The following is an 18,596-nucleotide window of genomic DNA, read 5'->3' on the forward strand; positions in this document are numbered from 1 at the left end:
TTCTTTAACATTGTCCCTGCTCCCACTGAAATCAGTGGCAAAGGTCCTTGATGAGGTAGGATCAAACCTAATGCTCTTCACTTCAGTGAGGCAAACAGCTAACCAAATCCAGCTCTCAGTGGAGTAGTTCTGGATTTAAACCAGTGTAACTGAGTTGAATTTGATCTGGCATCTTAAAATTGAAATTTTGTTTCAGACTGAAAACACTACATTAATCATTTTAACAGTTCTAAGGAGAAAATATGCTGTTGTATTGACCTTGGAAATGTCATGAAATATGGTAAATATTAAGTTTCCCTGCTAAATGGAAAGATTAGAAGTGCTGTCCTTTAGTGCTTCATATGGTAATCAAGTTGTCAGGAAAAAAGCATTTTTTTTTAACATAGCTGTCAAGCTGATGGGATTTAAAAGGAAAAGATTTTCAGCTACTCGGAATTTAAACGAGATTAAGAAGCTCCAGTTTCAACAGCCCACCATATATGAAGACTCGATATTTTCAGTTTACCTCTCCTCTGACTTTCTTCACCCATGGCCATATAGTCCCAGTCACTGCTGGCTCTGCTATCTAATAGTTAATTTACAGGGCAGTTACCTGCCCCAAGATGGCACTGAACATCGAATGGATGCCAATTACTAGATGGCTGTCTGCAACAAAGAGGGAATTGCTGCTTCTGTGAATGTTTTGGGTATATTAAAAATACTTCTGCTTGAAACATTCTTATGTTTATAGTACCCACGAAGTGAAGAGAGCAACTGATTCTGGCAATTTATCAATTGGAATTTTTTCAATGGGCATCAGTGAATGCGTCTGGAAATAGATTATGGATGTGCTGGCAGAACCATTAAGCTTTCCCATAAAATATATACACAGTATGTACCACACTTCAGACAACATTGTATAACGTCATTGGTTTCTGATCACTCATCTTTGTCTGTTACTCACTCTCCATCATTAAGAAGCTTTAATTTTCAATTGGACTTTTATCCTGCTTGGAAATCTTGATTTTTCTTATTACATCTGCCAAGATTATTTGGATTGCTATGCAAACGCACCGCGGCTGTGTGTAGCAAGTTGGATGTGGTCAGGTTGAGGTGGGCCAATGCAGGAAGCAACAAGCCAAAAAGTCACAAAAATCACACTACTTTGTGCTTGTGGTTTAAAATGCTCTTGAATCAGAACCTGGATCCCTCTCCATGACCGAGGAAATGCACATTCAGAGTGAAGGGTGGGCAGGTGCTCCCATGGCAACTGAGAGAAACCTGGGTGAAAAATTCCTCTACTTTGCCAACGTTATGGGGATTTGAATGGCTCAGAGGCATTGGTAATAGTTTATAGAACCCTCCTCCTCTCTGGAATGATGCCCATCCAGCCCAGGTCATATATAGTGACTGTAAACTGTTACCATGTTAAGGCTGTTTGGTGGATTATGTGAAGTATGCTTGATGGCCTCACTCCATTTCCTAGTGCATGCATATTCACAATACAAAAACTCCACTACAGTTGGCTCTAATTGACTTTCTTTTTTGCAGCCTTAGCCCAGAGCCAAGGTGACTGGTTCAAAGAGGTTCCTTCAGGTCAAGGTTGAGACACAATGTTGAGCAGGGCCGGTTCTAGGTTTTTTGCCGCTCCAAGCAAAAAATGTGCCACCCCAAGCTCAGGTGGGGCTGGAGCTTGCAGGCCGCGCTGGAAGCGGAGGGACTGATGTCACCTTCTCCCAGCGCCTGCAGGGGCTTTACCCCCTCCCCCCGCCTGGTCACGCAGAGAAGCCCCGATATAAGGGGTGGCACAAGGCAGTGCAGCAGCCAGTGGGCAGATGAGGTGGCGCAGCTCCAGTTCCCTGGCAGGACTCGCCCTCTCCTCCTCAGGTAGCGGCTGGGCCCTGGCAGCTCAGCATCCCGGGGCTGGGACTTCCCCTTCCCGCTGCGGACGGGGGCGCAGTGCCCTCGCCCCGTCTAAGTGGCGCAGCTCCGAGAGCGTAACTGCCCCCCCAAAAAAGGATGGCCGGAATGCCGCCCCTGGAAATGTGCCGCCCCAAGCACGTGCTTGCTTTGCTGGTGCCTAGAGCTGGTCCTGATGTTGAGGGTGTTTGTGGGAAGCTTAAGCTGCTGCTGCCGCTGCGCATGCCCTGTCTGCTCTGTAGATGGAGGCCTTTGGTATTCTAGGGCTGTCCAAGTGGTACCTTTCACCAGCGCTGAACTGATACATGATGTAAAAAATCCCAAACCTACTTTGCCATGAAACACATTCTTTTGGTGAAAGAGCTGGAGGAGACCACGAATTATTCCATCCATAGTGGTTCCCCACACCCCATAGACATAGGGCCTGTCAAGGGACAGTTGGCTGTACTATATTTCAAATGTCTTCCCTGGGACAGAGCATTTGTGGAGTGGAAATCAGGTTTGTATCCCTCAGGTTGCCTGTCTATGACAATAAAAATATACACCTTAAGTCTGATGATTCCCGATTTATGACACATACTGAATATGTGAAGGATTAGAAAGGGTGCAATATTTTCGCTTGCATTTCACACCCTGAACTCATGCAATGAATTGACTAAAACAGCAGTCCCCAAACTTTTGAGGGTCACGCCCTCCTTACCCCGTCCGCGCCCCCCTGTCTCCCTGTGGCCAGGAGTGGGGCCATGGCTGGAGTGTGGGAGTGGATGCGGACGGGGGTAAAGGGGCTGAGGCTGGGATCGCAGCTGGGAGTGGGGCTGCAGCTGAGGGTGGGGGCAGGAGTGGAGCCACAGCCAGGCTGTGGTGGGGGCTGGCAGCGGGTCCCGCGGCCAGGTGCTACTTCACTCCTGGCCTTGTCCCCAGCCTCAGCCCCGTGACGGGAATGGAGCCGCAGCCAGTGGCCCAGGCTGGGGGCCTGGTACAGGGTCAGGAGCGGAGCCAGGCATGGGGCCAGGAGCTGGGGATGCAACTGGGGGCTGGAATGGAGCAGAGAGGGCCTGGGTGATGCTCCCTCTCTGCCCTCGTGGGGGCTGGCCCAGGCCCCCACCACGTCCCCCTGGACAGTCCTCTGTGCCCCCAGGGGGGTGTGCCCCACACTTTGGGGACCTCTGGACTAAAAGCTAGAAAGTGCTGTTCAGAAGAAAATCAAATACTAATAAAACTCCTTTTCAGTATTGGTAGTGTAGCTTATTAAAAAGGAAAGATTTTTTTTTTTTAATCTGTGTAATATTTTTGCTGTTTTACTTTTTGCATTTCATTCATTCAGAGACTGAACAAGATTGGTCACTTTCACGTTTCTCATACTCAGTTTCAATTTTTTTTGTTTCTCATGCACCCTATCATGACTAGTGCAATGCTGGTATGTTATATAGTGTATTTAGTCTTAAGAGTAGGGTAGGCAGGTGACCTGGATTTGATTTCAGTCAACTCTGCCATGGATTCACTGGGTCACCCTTGGCAAGTCACTTACAGAACTTTATTCCTCACTTTCCCATATGTAAAATGTGGATAATGAAAGGTATTCACCATTGTAAACAGTTTGAGATCTTTGAATAAATAGCACTGTGTGTGTGCAAGTATTATTTAAGTGCAACCCTGTTTTACAATTATGTTCTACAAACTATTTCATTTGTCTTTTAAATCATATCATTTGACTAGAATGTGAGACCTCCACCTCTTTATCCCCCTCTTAAAATAATCCCTAAATGTTGGGTCTTAACTGTTGTACAAGTCCAGGCTTCTTTTAGGAGCTCTGAACCTCTAGTGTATCAGAGTTTCAAAAAGATCTAGGTGACATCCAGCCCATTTAATGGACAGCATATGCATTTATTTTGGCTAAAGGGAAACCATTAAGAGGTAAACCTAGACCAGCACTGCAAAATGGGTCTTCCCTCCCCCCCGCTTTTCCCAGATGACTCCTTATAAAGGACTTGATCACCTAATTGAGGGCACAGTAGTGAATTCATTTTCATTGCTCACAGCCTGCTTTTAAATCTGTCTCCGATCACATTTGAAATGATGTATTAGCGCAATCTAGGCCACAATGTCATTTCCAACATCCCTAATTCATTGCGACTGGCAGCCTTACTCTCAGGAAGGATCAAGGCCATAGGAACAAGGTTGATAGAGGTCAAAGCTGAGTGTCAGTGGCAGAGCATGTTGAAAAGTTTGCTAAGAGCAGCCTTTGTTTCTCTCTAGCTCTGGAGGAATTAGCCTCTGGTATTGGACTTTCTCATTCATGAATCCTAAAATTCAACCCTTGTACCAAAAATCCTTTCAATTAAGAGAAATAAAATCTCTTAAGTGGCAAAACCTGAATTGCTATACTAGGCTGAATAATGAACCCTGTAGTTCAGTATCCTGTCTTTTACACTTGCTAATAACTGGATACCTCAGAGGAATCAAAACACTTCTATAATGCATCTCTTATGCAGTAGTGTGCCATAGGGAAAATGTCTTCCCAAGCCCAGCTGGAGATTAGTTTATATCCCAAAGCGTGAGGATTCATAGTTTTTGTCATTGTTATCCTAGTTAATGCAACTGCACCTGCTGTTCTCATTCATTTAAATGTCTAATTTCTTTTTGAATCTCACTAAATCATATTTGTCTCTGTAACATCTTGTAGCTTGGAGTTCCACAGGCTAAACATAAATCACATTCAGTTTGTGCGAGAAATAGGTTTTGGATGTGTAAATTTGTTCATTTGTGTGCTCTGATGATAGTGTACAAATTTATATGCTTATAAAGAATTGACGTTTTTCTAATATATTGGCCAGTAGCTGAATTAAACAATCTTCCATTTAAAATATGTAGAATGTACCTTGATACATTTTTACTGTGCTTGGACAACCGTTGTTGGTAGTACTGTAATTTCTAAACATTACAAGCATACTGCTCTCCATGCTTCTACCATTGCAAGTGGAAGAAGATGAGAGGCCAATTGAAATGTACACAGCTTGCACAAACTAAATGTGATATATAAACATGGTGTCAACATTTGACTAATAAATTTCTCCTCTTCACCTTCATGGTACTTCATAATTCTACACCCTCTGATAACTCTGTCCATGTCAATTTCTGCACTACCCCTTCTATGGAAGTGTTTCCTAGTGGATAAAGCACTGGACTGGGACTCACAAGGCCTTGATTTTATTCCCAGCTCTGCCACTAGTCTGCTAGGTGACTTTGGGTAAGTCATCTCACCTCCCAATGCTTCCATTTCCCTAGGTGTATAATGGGGATCCTTTTGCAAAATGCTTTGAGATCTATTGATAAAAAGTGCCATATAAGAACTAGGTGATGATATTATTATTGTTTGTTTATTACCTCTGATTTGGTAAGTCTTTGATGATTGTCTGCATTGTCTTCTTCATTCAGTTCACCCCATATGCCTAGAACAGAATTTTCCATTAACATATATTATGCCCGCTCTTCTTTAAGAAGCACCCAAGAACTCGCCTGAAATGATCACCCACTGCTCTGTGTTGATGGATGTGGTTCTTGTTTGCACAATATTGTACTCACTCATGCCTACAATCTGCAAAATCCTTGGAATAGGGATCCTGTTGGGCGTATGGTAACATGCCATGTATGCCCCAAAGACCAGTAACACACAGAAATTGTTATTAATAATTGGGAATAGATTTGCAGCCTGAAAAAGTGGGGCCCCTGTGTGGTACCCCAAGAACCCTGAGGGCATCTTCAGGATTCGTAGGCCAGACTCTCGTAATCTCCCATGTGTGTATTAAACCCAAATTCCTATCTGGAGACAAGAATCCAAAGGAAAATCCACAAAGAGAACTTCAGAATCAGTGTTGTGAACTAGCAAGTTATATTCAAAATGGGAGGCCCAGTAATAATCACTCTGTGCTGCCGCTCATCTCCATTCTCTGAAGAGAGCAAAAATACTCAAATGGCTTTTTTTTTTTTTTTTTTTTGTAGCTGCTCTTGGAGCATTTTCCTTATTTGCATCAGTCCTATACCTTTGTCACACAGAACTACTTGCAGAACAAAGATTTTATAATATTCTCACTCCTTCCTTCCTTCCACTCAAGTGGCACTGCAATGGTTGCTCAGTTGTTCTCCTCACACAGTGAGTCACCTGGCTCCCTCCAGAGAGTCTGGAGTCGAGACTCCAAGACCGAACTGCAGAGTGAACTGACTTCATTGCATAATCCGTGATTACACTGGACCTCCAAAGCCAATCAGTTTGTCTCTCACTTTCCATTCCAGCCACTGATTCTTCAGATTTCAAATGATAGTTTCCTTGTTTTATTCTTTTACTTTTATTACATTTTCTCTGCCTTGATTTTTCTATTTTAAATCATTTGGATTTAAAGATGCCTGAAAGACGCTGTATTGACAGCCCTGGAAACCAAAGCCTGGTGTTTCTTAACAGAACAAGTTCAGCTGATAAAGCACAGAAAGTGCACTCTTCCCCCACCAGCCTGACTAAACCCTGACCTAGAGTCTTCCTTTGGGGGCGTGTGGAAATGTGGGCCCCTTGGCCATTCCATCTTTAATTTCTGCTGAGGCTGACAACAAGGGTGCCAGTTAAGTCATTGGTAGTGTCTCTTGTGATGCTGGTTGGACCCTTGTCTGTTAAGAATTAGACTGAGACCACAGATACATTTCATGTAAGACACCGCCTTGTCTGGTGGAAGATTACCATTACTGGGTACTGTGAAAGGTCACCTATGTACAAGCAGAGCTGCTGACAGAATAGTAAAAGCTCCGTCTTGCTTCAGTTGCACTGCTGAACCACTGAAGTGTTCTGGAAATAAATCGATGTGAGACAGTAGCAAGAATGAAAACCAGAGCTCGAGGATAAAGAGATAGCATGTTTAGGAGGAAACAGGCAAACATGGAAGCAAAGCCTGAAGATATAGCATGTGCTTTCCTGTATGGTAGCAAAGGTGGTACACCTTTATATAACACGACCCGATATAACACGAATTCGGATATAACGCGGTAAAGCAGTGCTTCGGGGGGGCGGGGCTGCGCACTCCAGTGGATCAAAGCAAGTTCGATATAATGCAGTTTCACCTATAACGCAGTAAGATTTTTTGGCTCCTAAGGACAGCGTTATATTGGGGTAGAGGTGTATATGTAACCCCATTTAGTAGATTGAGTACATTTAACAGTAAAGCAAGCAAGCTTTTAATAATCCCAGTTTCTTCATTGGTCTCTGGGAAAACAGAGCAAGGGCTGTATCACTTATCAGGAAGCAGTTAATCTGAATGTAATGGGGGGGAAAAGTAAATATAAAGGCTGGCATAGGTGTGGATCAAAGTTTCTCATCTAACTAACTGTCTAGATTGTAGTGGTAAGAGGTTCTGTCAATCAGAGTCAAAACAAAGGGTGAGGACAAAACAAAATGATTGATTGCCAAGGAAGGAGTACTGCGGAAAGGGATCTGGGGGTCATAGTGGACCATAAGCTAAATATGAGTCAACAGTGTAACACTGTTGCATAAAAAAACCATCATCATTCTGGGATGTATTAGCAGGAGTCTTGTAAGTAAGACACGAGAAGTAATTCTTCCATTATACTCCATGCTGATTAGACCTCAACTGGAGTATTGTGTCCAATTCAGGATGCCACATTTCAGGAAAGATGTGGACAAATTGGAGAAAGTCCAGAGAAGAGAAACAAAAATGATTAAAGGTCTAGAAAACATGACCTATGAGGGAAGATTGAAAAAAATGGGTTTGTTTAGTCTGGGAAAGAGAAGATTGAGAGGGGACATGATAACAGTTTTCAAGTTCATAAAAGGTTGTTACAAGGAGGAGGGAGAAAAATTGTTCTTCTTAACTTCTGAGGATAGGACAAGAAGCAATAGGCTTAAATTGCAGCAAGGTAGGTTTAGGCTGGACATTAGGAAAAACTTCCTAACTGTCAGGGTGGATAAGCACTGGAATAAATTGCCTAGGGAGGTTGTGGAATTGCCATCATTGGAGATTTTTAAGAGCAGGTTAGACAAACACCTGTCAGGAATGGTCTAGATAATATAGTCCTGCCGTGAATGCAGGGGACTAGATTAGATGACCTCTCGAGGTCCCTTCCAGTCCTATGATTCTATAAAAGGGAAGGAGTATATGTATTGCAAAGAAAACCTGATTAAGCTAACTAATCAACAGGACAGTTCCTTTGTGAATGCTGTTGAGAAACCAAAGTCACTATCAGACAGTTTTTTTTTCCTTCAGAATAACCAAAATGGATTGCTAAATGGCCAAACTAATTCTGAAGTCTAAAAAACAGCCTACTCTTTCCTCTGATTTCGTAAGATTTGCTGAAGATATTGTGATTCTCTGCCCTGGTTTTTCTTTGGTAAGATCAATAGATGAGATCCTTTATAGATTTGTGTGTGTGTGTGTGTGTTTCTTTGCTTTAAAATCTTTGCCTCCTGGAGAAACACAGCTAACCATCTATATTGTGAGATGGTTTGGAAATAAGTTAAATAATGGGCTGTTAACAATGGAGCTGGTGAAATAGTGGGCAGTTTGGAAGAGTGGAAAGTACCATGCTAATGATGAACTATGCATTTCTTAGGAAGTGAGGTAAGAATTTGCAGAGATTTAACTGATATTTTTAGATTTTCTGAGGCTGGTTGGATGAGCTGTCTCATGCGCTGTCCAGACTAGGGAAATTTTCAAAAAATCTCCTATGACCGCTAACACCAGTTCAACTCAGAGTAGATCTAACTGACATGGCCTTCCATAGAGTTTCCTTCCAGGGGGGATGAAGGCAGCTTTAAAAACTGGCAGAATTGTGCTGGCAGGAGTTCTCAGCGCCCTGTTGAACCAGCAGCTTTTCAACCTTTACTAGTATTATCTATTTGTATTATACCAGGATCCCATTGTGCTAGGCTCTGCACAAACACAGAATCAAAAGATGGTCTCTTCCCCAAGGGGCTTACAATCTCAGTAAAAGACCAGACAGATGAGTGAGTATAAGGAAACAATGAGAATATCGGTTAGCATAAGGCACTCCTAAACAGAAATAACGTGCACACAAGCAGGTTGCACTGATTTTACAAAATTGTTTCTAAATCAGTTTCTTTAGACCACTAGCAGCCTAAGGGTAGTCAAACTTTTTATAGGCAAGTTACCTAAGAAAAGCTTAGAGGAGGGATTTGAAGGTGAATAATGAGGTAAATTTGCAGATCATACAGGGACTGCCTTCCAAGTGTTGGGACAACATGGGAGAAAGCATGAAGGTGTTTGAAAATTTAACAAGTGGGCAGTGGCGGATTAGCCAGTAGGCCAATTGGGGGGCCCCCAGAAAAATGGGCACCACTGTGCCCTGACCCACTCCGCCTGCCTGCCCGGCGCTCCTGCCGGGGAGCGGGGTTGGGGCATGGGGGCTTTTCCCGCTCCCCCCGCCCGCCTGGTGCTCCTACTGGGGAGTGGGGGAAGCCCCCAGCACCCCTACCCTGCTCCCCAACAGGAGCGGCAGGCGGGGCAAACCCCCACACCCCGACTCCACTTCCCCTGCAGGAGCACCAGAGGAGAGCGGGGGGATAGACTTGCCCGGGGCCCCACAAACTCCTAATCTGCCTCTGAGTGGAGATTGGAGACAAGCATAGACAGCTAGATAGTGACTGCGAGGTGATTGGTAAGGTGAGGGACTGACTCTGAAGGGCCTTGAAAATGAATACAAACAGCTTGTGTTTGTGATCAAGAAGGGGGAGCCAGTGGAGGGATGCAAAGTGATGGGTGACATGGGAAAAGTGACGGGCTAGGAAAATGACCTTTGCAGCAGCATTGTGAATGGATGTGAGCAAAGCAAGATTGTTTGTCAAGGCCGGAGAGAAGGATGTTGCAGTAATCGAGGCATGAGGTGATGAAAGCCTGGATGATCGTTTTAGTTGTGGTAAATGGATAGGAAAGGCTGCATCTTAGAGATGTTATGCAGAAAGAATCAGCAGAGTTTAGATAAAGCCTGGATGTGGGGACTTAGAGCAGTGGAGGCAACCTGCGGCCCGTAGGCCACATACTTGTTCATGTCGATTCCATTCTAGGTGTGTGCATGCCCACGTGTACTGTTGTCAGAAATTTTGCCTTAGCGGTATCCGTAGGGCTGACTCTGGTGCCCTCTCAGTTCCTTATTACCACCCCTGATGGTTGCTTGAAGTGCCTTCCTCTTGCTTTGCAGGTATGATAGCGGTTTATTAGCTACTGGCTGTTCTCTTTGTATATAGTTGACAATAGTTAGTTAGTAATTAAGTGTTAGGTTAGTTAGTTAGAATCTCAGCAATTACTTTACCCTGCGGTGGGGCATGCCTGTTTCTGGGTTGCAAACCGTACTCAGCTTGTAATAAGCCTATGCCGGTTAGTGACCCCTACAGCAGTTGCCTAAAGTATTTGGGGGAGTCACACATGAAAGAAAAGTGCAGGATCTGCAAAAATTTTAGGCCAAGGACCCAAAGACTAAGTTGTTCCATACGTCGACGCAGCTCTTCGTCGTGGTGGCATACAGAAGGAAGGGCCTTCCTGCATCTGCTCAGAGAATTTCATTGTGGATCACTGCCTGCATAAGGTTTTGCTAGGAACAGGCAAAGGTGCCACCGCCGGTGATTGTCACTGCCCATTCAACCGGAGCGCAAGTCTCATCGGCAGCCTTCCTGGCCCAGATGCCGATTCGAGATATCTGCAGGGCCGCTACCTGGTCATCCATCCATACGTTCACATCCCATTACACGATCGTGCAGCAGGCCCAGGACGATGCTGGCTTCAGTAGAGCAGTATTGGAAACTGCACAACCATGAACTCTGAGCCCACCTCCAGGGATATTGCTTGTGAGTCACTTATAATGGAATTGACATGAGCAAGCACTTGAAGAAAAAACAGTTACCTGACGTTCATAATTGTTGTTCTTCGAGATGTGCTGCTCATGTCCATTCCATTACCCGCCCTCCTACCCCTCTGTTAGAGTTACCGGCAAGAAGGAAGTGAGAGGGCATAGGGCCAGCTGTGCCTCATATACCGGCACATGAACGCGAGACTCCAGAGGACGCCAGAGCCAGCCCTACAGATACCGCTAAGGCAAAAAATTCTGACAATGGGCATGCACACCTAGAATAGAATGGATATGGGCAACACATCTTGAAGAACAACAGTTACGAAAGGTAGGTAACCGTTTTTTCTTACTGACATGCTAAACCAATCTAAGGCCTATTGAATTAAATCTGTAATTTGCTTGTGTCGACAAGGCCCCAGTATCTGAAGCCACTGATCTTACATGGAGTTGGATGAAAATGCTTGTAAAATATTATCACTGGTATGGGTGGAGAATTCTGATTTAGTAGCATTTCATACTCCTTTTGCATGGATTCCAATGACTAAACAAACTACAAGGTAACAGAGAATCAAGCTCTGCATGTTTCACTTTCCCCGTCTGCAAATGAAGATACTTTCCTGACTCACAGAGGAGTTGAGGATACTTTTTTTTTTTTTTTTGTAAGATGTTTTGAGATTCTTAGGTGGAAGGACAAAGAATAATTAGGCACTTTAATACCTTTGAGGATCTGAGGCATATTATGTAATCAGTTAAAATGAAAATGGAACTTTCCAGGGCTTTATCCATGTTAAACTTTCATACACTTTTTTCCTTTTTATTTACCAATATGCTAGTTTAGTGTTCCGCAAAGCTCCATTTTGAAAGAGGATTAAAAGGGCTGTGTTCATTTGAGGCCCATATCCTGTTAGTGAGCCCCACCCACAACTGAAGTTTACCATCAGGAGGTGGAGTTGAGAGAAACTTTAAGGGAACCAGCTTGGATGGGCAGAGTTGCCTTATCTGCAGAAATTTTTCGTCCTTGTGACAATTTCCCCCTTTATGAAAGGTGATTAAGCAATTTCTTCTGCAGCCGTCTAGTGACTCTCTGAACGAGTTTTTTTCTTTTCTGGTGAAGAACAACAAAGTTGAATCCAGTCTTGATCTGTTACCTTTGAAGTTTGCAATGGGGATCACTCATTAAATGCAAGGTAAACATGTTCCTGAATGACACCTGTCCATTGAATAAATGAAGGACAGATGTCTTCAACTGAGAAGCACAAGTGTATTCTTTAGAACCAGGACAAAGTTATTAAAATATCAGGCTTGTTAGCTGAGTCAGTTGGTGAAGTAAGGGATGTGCATAAACATTTCCGTTGTTATGACTCAATGCAATGTAAGCAATGAACTGCTTTTTTACAGTGTATATTGTAGTATTGATAAATGACTTGATATAACACGGTAGTATCATGTCAGAAAAATATGAGGGTTGCCTAACCCCAAAGACTGGCCCAGATACTATGGGCAGGTCTTCACTATGGGGCGGGTCGATTTAAGATACGCAAATTCAGCTACGCGAATAGCGTAGCTGAATTCGACGTATCGGAGCCGACTTACCCCGCTGTGAGGACGGCGGCAAAATCAACCTCCGCGGCTCCCCCGTCGACGGCACTTACTCCCACCTCTGCTGGTGGAGTGAGAGCGTCGATTTGGGGATCGATTGTCGCGTCCTGACGAGATGCGATAATTCGATCCCCGAGAGATCGATTTCTACCCGCCAATTCAGGCGGGTAGTGTAGACCTAGCCTATGACTCTGTGAAATCCTCTTACTAAATACCTAAGACTCAGTTATGCTTATTATGAGGCAGAACTGTGCTGGAAAGAGGAAAGAGGCAGGTGCACCACCCAAGGATTATGGTCCTACTCAGGATTGCCCTATAATCACTTTATAGTAGCTAAACAGGTTCTGTGTACTCCACTGAAGAACTCCTGGCTCAGTCAGCATGTTGGCACAGCATAGAGTGGCAGGAGATATGACCTAATAAGCAGCCTTTCATCCCACTGTTCACCACTGCCATAAGCTCAGTACAGGCTATGATAATGGAGGGTATGAGTTAGAGCAGCTCTCATAGGTGCCCTTTGAAACTGACATGGTACTTGGCAGCTGCTGAATAGGGGAGGTGCAACCTATTTTCTCCTCTCTCATATACCAGTTTTACACTGGTGCAAATCCACTAACTTCAGTGAAATTACTAGTGATTCTTACCAATGTGAGAGAAAAATCAGCCCCAGTGCCTTTGGGTGCTAATGGGGAGAGGTGCCCCTAGCTACACATGTGCAATGGGAGCAGCCAGTGTTCCTGCCAATGTAATACCTTGGCATTCAGAACATGGGGCCAACTGCAGACCCCTCACCCTGTGCATACATGCTGCTTCCCTGGCTGTGGGCCACCCCAGGTACTACACTGCTGGGCACCAGCAGAAAAATGATGGCTGCCCCCCTGCTCGGGAGCACTCATGCGGGGGCTTTCTTGCAAGCTCTCCATTCCAGTGAAGCAGTTGTAAGTAACATATCACTCATATCATATCAGGAACAGGAAAGAGAGGGAACTTGGGAGCAGGCCATAATTTGGCTGCAGGCATTCAGGAATGCAAAGGCTTTGTAGTCTATATTGGTTCCACTTGGCTGGGTGTGAGTGAAAAATGTTGGCTTCTCTCCTGAGAGTGTCAAAGAGGGTGCCAATTAGGAGCAGTTGTGGTGGCAATTGTCCTGAGATCATACATGTCACATCACAGAATCGTTACTCTTCCTTTTTCTCCTGTTTTTGTTTCCCTCTTGCTCTGTGACTCACTTAATATCCAGAGTCTCTATCAAGGCCTGTTCTAGGGAAACAAAATAATCATCAATATACAAGAAAATAATTTAAATGCAGTGTCATGTGTTTAGCAAATCTATTTGTGTCTCAAAATTCTGTAAATAAACTCCATTTTTAGTTTCACATTGCGGGATTATTGCCCAACAGGTATTATTTGCTAATGGGAGGGCATCAGATGTAACAGAACAGTTCTGGTGATAATTAAGCTTCTCCCTTTGGTATTTGCAATGGAGTTCATTCAGTTTTACTGTTTATATCCACCTCACGTAGGCTTTATGCAAACATAATTCATGTTAGAAACAATTCAATAGACTGCTGAGCATTATTTCCCCACTAATACAGTACTACGGGCAACAAAACGCTGCTCTCCCTTTTGTAAAGGAGATGGGGCTGCCTCTAAACCTAAGTAACTTTTAAGAGGAGAATATAAATTAGAGTGAGTTGGCTATAACACTTGGGCTTGTCTGTGAACCAACACTGGTTCATGTGAACAGTTGACAGGCACAAAAACTGTTCAGCAATGTTTTTTTTTAAAAGGCATTTTTGCTCTCTCTGGACAGCTATTAAATTTCTGAATCTGTTCTTTGTGTTGTACTTCAAATTCTCAAGTTCATCAGGACAAGTCACATGCGTAGTACTGTCTCATATGGCCACATCTGGTTGCTCAACTTGTGTGAACTTCATGCAAACATGAACCCATCAAACCCATCCTTGCCTATGAGTTCATGCAAAATTCAAGCATGCCAAAGTGCATTACAATTGAATCTGAAACTTTACAAGCTTCAGGGCCTGCAAACCCATAACAACCAGTTTTGATGCAAAACAATACCAAATCTTTGTAAAACTCAGCTGTAAGTGTATAAATGGGATGACATGGTTTGAAAAAGGATGAGAAACCCTATTCTAGTCACATCCTTTTCTCAAATCCCATCCTTAATTATACTCCTTTCTGGAGTTATCCCAAGAGCTCTTTCTCTTTAAATCTTCTGACGTCAGAGATGCGAATCCATAGCAACTGTCTGTCACATTGGATCAGTCCATGAGGGAAGTGGAAAGTGGGAAAGAAATTGCTCCTGTGCAATCAAGGCTTCAGTGTGAGTAAATACAAGGGATGCATTTATTTTGTGACATTCTGGATGGATTTTTAAAGCAATATCGGCAGCAGCAAAAGGAAACTGCAAGTATTAAATCTCCTGTAATGTGCATAATATTTTATGTAGTGATTGCATTTAATAAGCTAGGTCAGTGGTTGCTGCAGCTGCTGTTCAGAGGGAATATTTTAAAGGCAAGAGGGAAGCTCAGATTATATACTGCCATGATGCATCAGAAACCCAGACTGGAGACAAAGTCTCAGTGCCTGGCAGTTTTCTTGATAATGTTAAATGGTGCAGTCAGTATTAACAAACTATCTACAAACCCAGCCAATATGTAAATACTTCTTTTGTATAGAATTTCCTTAACCGTTTATGTAGAGATTTAGAGGGGCTGTCACCAGTTTGATGATGGCCCTTAAAAATTGTCATACCCACTGAAATAAAAGCATGCAACTGTTAATAAGATATGCACCACACTTAACATGTATCTAGGTGCATCTCTCACGCTAAGGGGTGAAGCTGGAGATGCTTATGTGCCAATGCAATGGCCAAAACAGCTTTAAACAGAGTTGCTATAGGCAAAAGTGGTGTAAAATCTGCATATGGGTACTCCCCAGCCTCCTGGGTGCCATGGAAGTCTGTGGTCCATGTCTGCAGATCAGCGCAGAGAGGAGGAATGTGGGCGTGACCATGGCATACGTTGCTGCGCCTTGAATTACCTAGCAGTAGATAGATATGGCTGGGCTGTGAGGATGCCCCAGGCCTTAATTTCTGGTTGAAGTGAGGATTCTACTCCTACCAACTCCACCCTGTTTTCTGAGTCCCCCCCCCCCCCCAGAATAAAGTGTTTACTTGGATTTTTCATGAGATATTAGAATGGTGTCCAAAATTACAAATGCATACAGCTGTGGTGTACTTTAGTAGACATGCCAGGTAGCAAATTAAATTTATATGGGGTGCTGAGCCAGAAAATAATTTATTGGCTCACCTGCATCTGTTTACACGTTTACAGCTCAGTGTTAGCCACCCAATTTAACTTGCATGTAGATGTTATGCATTAGATGCACAGGTGAAATTGTAGTTGCTGTTCTTCACCAGCCCTATGAAAGAAGACCGATATGGTGCACTAAAGAAAGCCTTTAGAGAGGTTCCCTACTATATACTGAATGTGTATGCATGCATATGGTACCTTTTCCCTAACCTGAAGGAGAGTGCCGTGTGGCTCAAAAGTATATCTCTTACTCCCAGAAATTGGTCCACTAAATATTTACCTCACCTTGTCTTGCTAAGAGCCTAGGAGTGACATGTCTACACCCCCATGCATATAGTTGCTACAGCTCTCCTAAACTTATTAAAGAGCTGTATGAATGTCATCACCCTCAACATGCCCAATATATGCATGGTAAATTATGCATGAAATTAAGAGTGTAGCATCACACCACACTTACTGCCCGCAGTGGTAGAATGCCTTCAACAACACCCTAGGTGCTCTGCGTGGAATAAACATGGCCCCAGCTCCCTTCTACCTAATTGAATGCTCCCGGAGCTGCTAGGCCCGTTACTATCCGTGGGGCTGAACGTTGAACCGTTTGTGCCATGAGGCACGTTAAACACGCATGTAGACGCTCTGCATTAATGAAGCCCCGGAGGGGTGACGTGCAGGGAGGGACGCGCCCCACTGTAAACGGGGGAGAGAGGCGCTCCGGATTAAACGTGTCGCGCGGGTGCGGGGCCCGCCGTCACGCCCGCAGGGGCTGCATTACACACGCCTGCAGCAGTAGCCCCCAGCCACATGGCGCAGCTTCGCGCGCGCACGGCCGGGCCACGCGGCGGCGGCTGCCCACTGCCAGTAGAAAGCCCGCTCTCCGTGCCCCGCAGCTGCCCCGCCCCTTGGACTGTACTATTCCACCTTGGGCCGTACCATCCTGCGGCAGCGGCGCGGGGGGGCGGAACGGCTGCTGCAGCCCGGGCGGAATTAGCGGAGGCAGGCGCAGCAGGCGCTGCTGGTTTGTCGGCGCCCAGCTCGGAAGGCGCGGCTCCCCCGTCTCTCGTCTTCCCTCCTCCTTTCCCCCCGCCCGCTGGGCCATGCGCGGTCCCGCCCGGCGTTAGGAGCGGCCCGGAGCGCGGTTGGCTGGCTGGCAGGCAGCTCCCTCAGGTAAGCGGGACCCGCGGCCTCCCCTGCCCGCCGCCGGGCCTGGGCAGCGACTCTCCCCACGCAAGGACCCAAGGGGGGCTGCCAGCTGGGGCGGGGCGGTGGTGGCGGCTGCTGTCCCCCCTCTCCCCCCAGCGGTGGCCGGGCCTGGTGTGGTGCGCGCGCAGAGGCCTGCGGAGGGGCTGCGGCGCCCCGAGCTGGGAGGGGGGGCTGATGTGGCGGCCCCTAAGGGGAGAGTGAGTGTGTGTGTGTGTGTGGGGGGGGGGGGTTGGGTGTGGCCCCTAGGCGGGCGGGGGGCGGGCGGAGGATCCCCTTGATGCTGGGGGTGATGCGGCCGCTGGGGCTGCTCCTCTGAATAATATGTGGAGGAGGCTGGTGGGCGGGGGGCGACTGGCGGGCAGCCTCCCTCCAGGGGTGGGCAGGGAGTGGGGAGTCTCCTTGTCTCGAGAGACAGGCGCGGCGCCCTCCTGTCTTGTGACCCAAAGGGCAGCAGGCTACCCTCCCCCCTCCTCCGCCCCGGGGAGCTGGGGGCCGAAGCGCTGACTGCCTCCGGTGTCCAGGGAGGCTGCGGTTGTGGTTGTATTGAATTACTCATTTTCCTGGAGGAGCGAAGTGGATCCGTGGCGCTGGGGAAGCCCAGCCCCGGCGAGGGTGTTTTTTAAGAAGGATCGTGTGGTCTCTGGGTCTTTCAAGCCAAATGCCACTAAAGCAATTGACACGTTTCAAGGCAGGTGAGCGGGGTTACTCAAACCCCATCAATGTGAGAGACCCCAAGTGTTCCAGACCTTACCCTGTATTTCTGTGGGGTAGGAAGTGGGGCTGAACTGTACAAGGCCTTCCTTTTCTCTAGAACAGGCAGCCTGAAGCTCCTCTCCCTGAAGCATAAGCAGAGCGTTTCATGCTCCTTGCAATAACTGGTTTGTTGTTGACATCCTTGGGTAGGAAAGGTTTCAGAACTGCAGACTGAAGTGTTATGGTGTGTTATATTTAACGTTAATGTTAATCAGAGAAACACGTAGATTGGAGGAACAAAATATCCTCTGGCTTGGGGACCCACTCTGTACTAGGAAGTCATTGCCATGTTGCTGACCATGGTTATCAATAATGGGTTCAGTATTGATAATGATGTGACTGCTGATGCAGATGGGGTATAGCACCCTTTGAGTAATGGTACTGAAAATGGCTTTGTCACATCAATAGTAGCAGCTAAGCCTACCCATTTCATTGTCAGTAACAGATCAATTTCCTATTACCCAATTTCTATTTTTAGATGTCTGGAATAGATAGGGAAATCTTCTTTCTGCCTGAAATGTAAGACAGTGACTTATATTTGTGTTTTTGCATTTAGCAAAAGTATAATCTGCTAATGGAACCCCATACTTTTTTTTTTTTCTGTGGGGGGATTATAACATAGTGCTAAATCTTGAAGTATCATTTCATGTCTCCAGGAAAAGTGCTTGCAGCTCCTTTTGGTTAATTAAATGGCATGTGTGTATTATACTTATCAATGCTATTGAGATATGTTGTTAAATTTTAGAACCGAATTCCTTTCTTCCACAGAAACTTGGTCTTCTCTTAGGGATAAAAGTAAATATAGATGCCCAAGATTTTGAATCTTGTAAAAAGGTCATAGGAAATTTTGGTTTGGTCTAAATTGGAAAAAAAAATTGTCAAAAACCTGCCATGTGGTTGAGCATCCGCAAATTGAAAGTTATGCTGCTTTAGTGCTACTTGTGTTAA

The 18,596-nt window shown here is 45.3% G+C and overlaps 1 protein-coding gene across 4 annotated transcripts in view; it reads left to right on the top strand.

Moving 5' to 3' along the window:
* The window catches only part of GNB4 (G protein subunit beta 4), a 121,404-nt gene that overhangs the window by 46,764 nt on the left and 56,044 nt on the right, over positions 1-18,596 (top strand). Inside the window, exon 1 of one of the 4 annotated variants that reach the window (XM_065556864.1) lies at positions 14,640-14,704. The exons of 1 other annotated variant lie outside the window; for it this stretch is intronic. The gene's annotated coding sequence lies outside the window, so the exon portion shown is untranslated. Of the gene's footprint in view, positions 1-14,639; positions 14,705-16,490; positions 16,860-17,460; positions 17,588-18,596 lie in introns of those variants that run through there. 2 more of the 4 variants (XM_008170668.4, XM_065556865.1) reach the window with 2 other exon arrangements.

The sequence above is a fragment of the Chrysemys picta genome, chromosome 9 (genome assembly GCF_011386835.1).
Source record: "Chrysemys picta bellii isolate R12L10 chromosome 9, ASM1138683v2, whole genome shotgun sequence".
Taxonomy (NCBI): domain Eukaryota; kingdom Metazoa; phylum Chordata; order Testudines; family Emydidae; genus Chrysemys; species Chrysemys picta.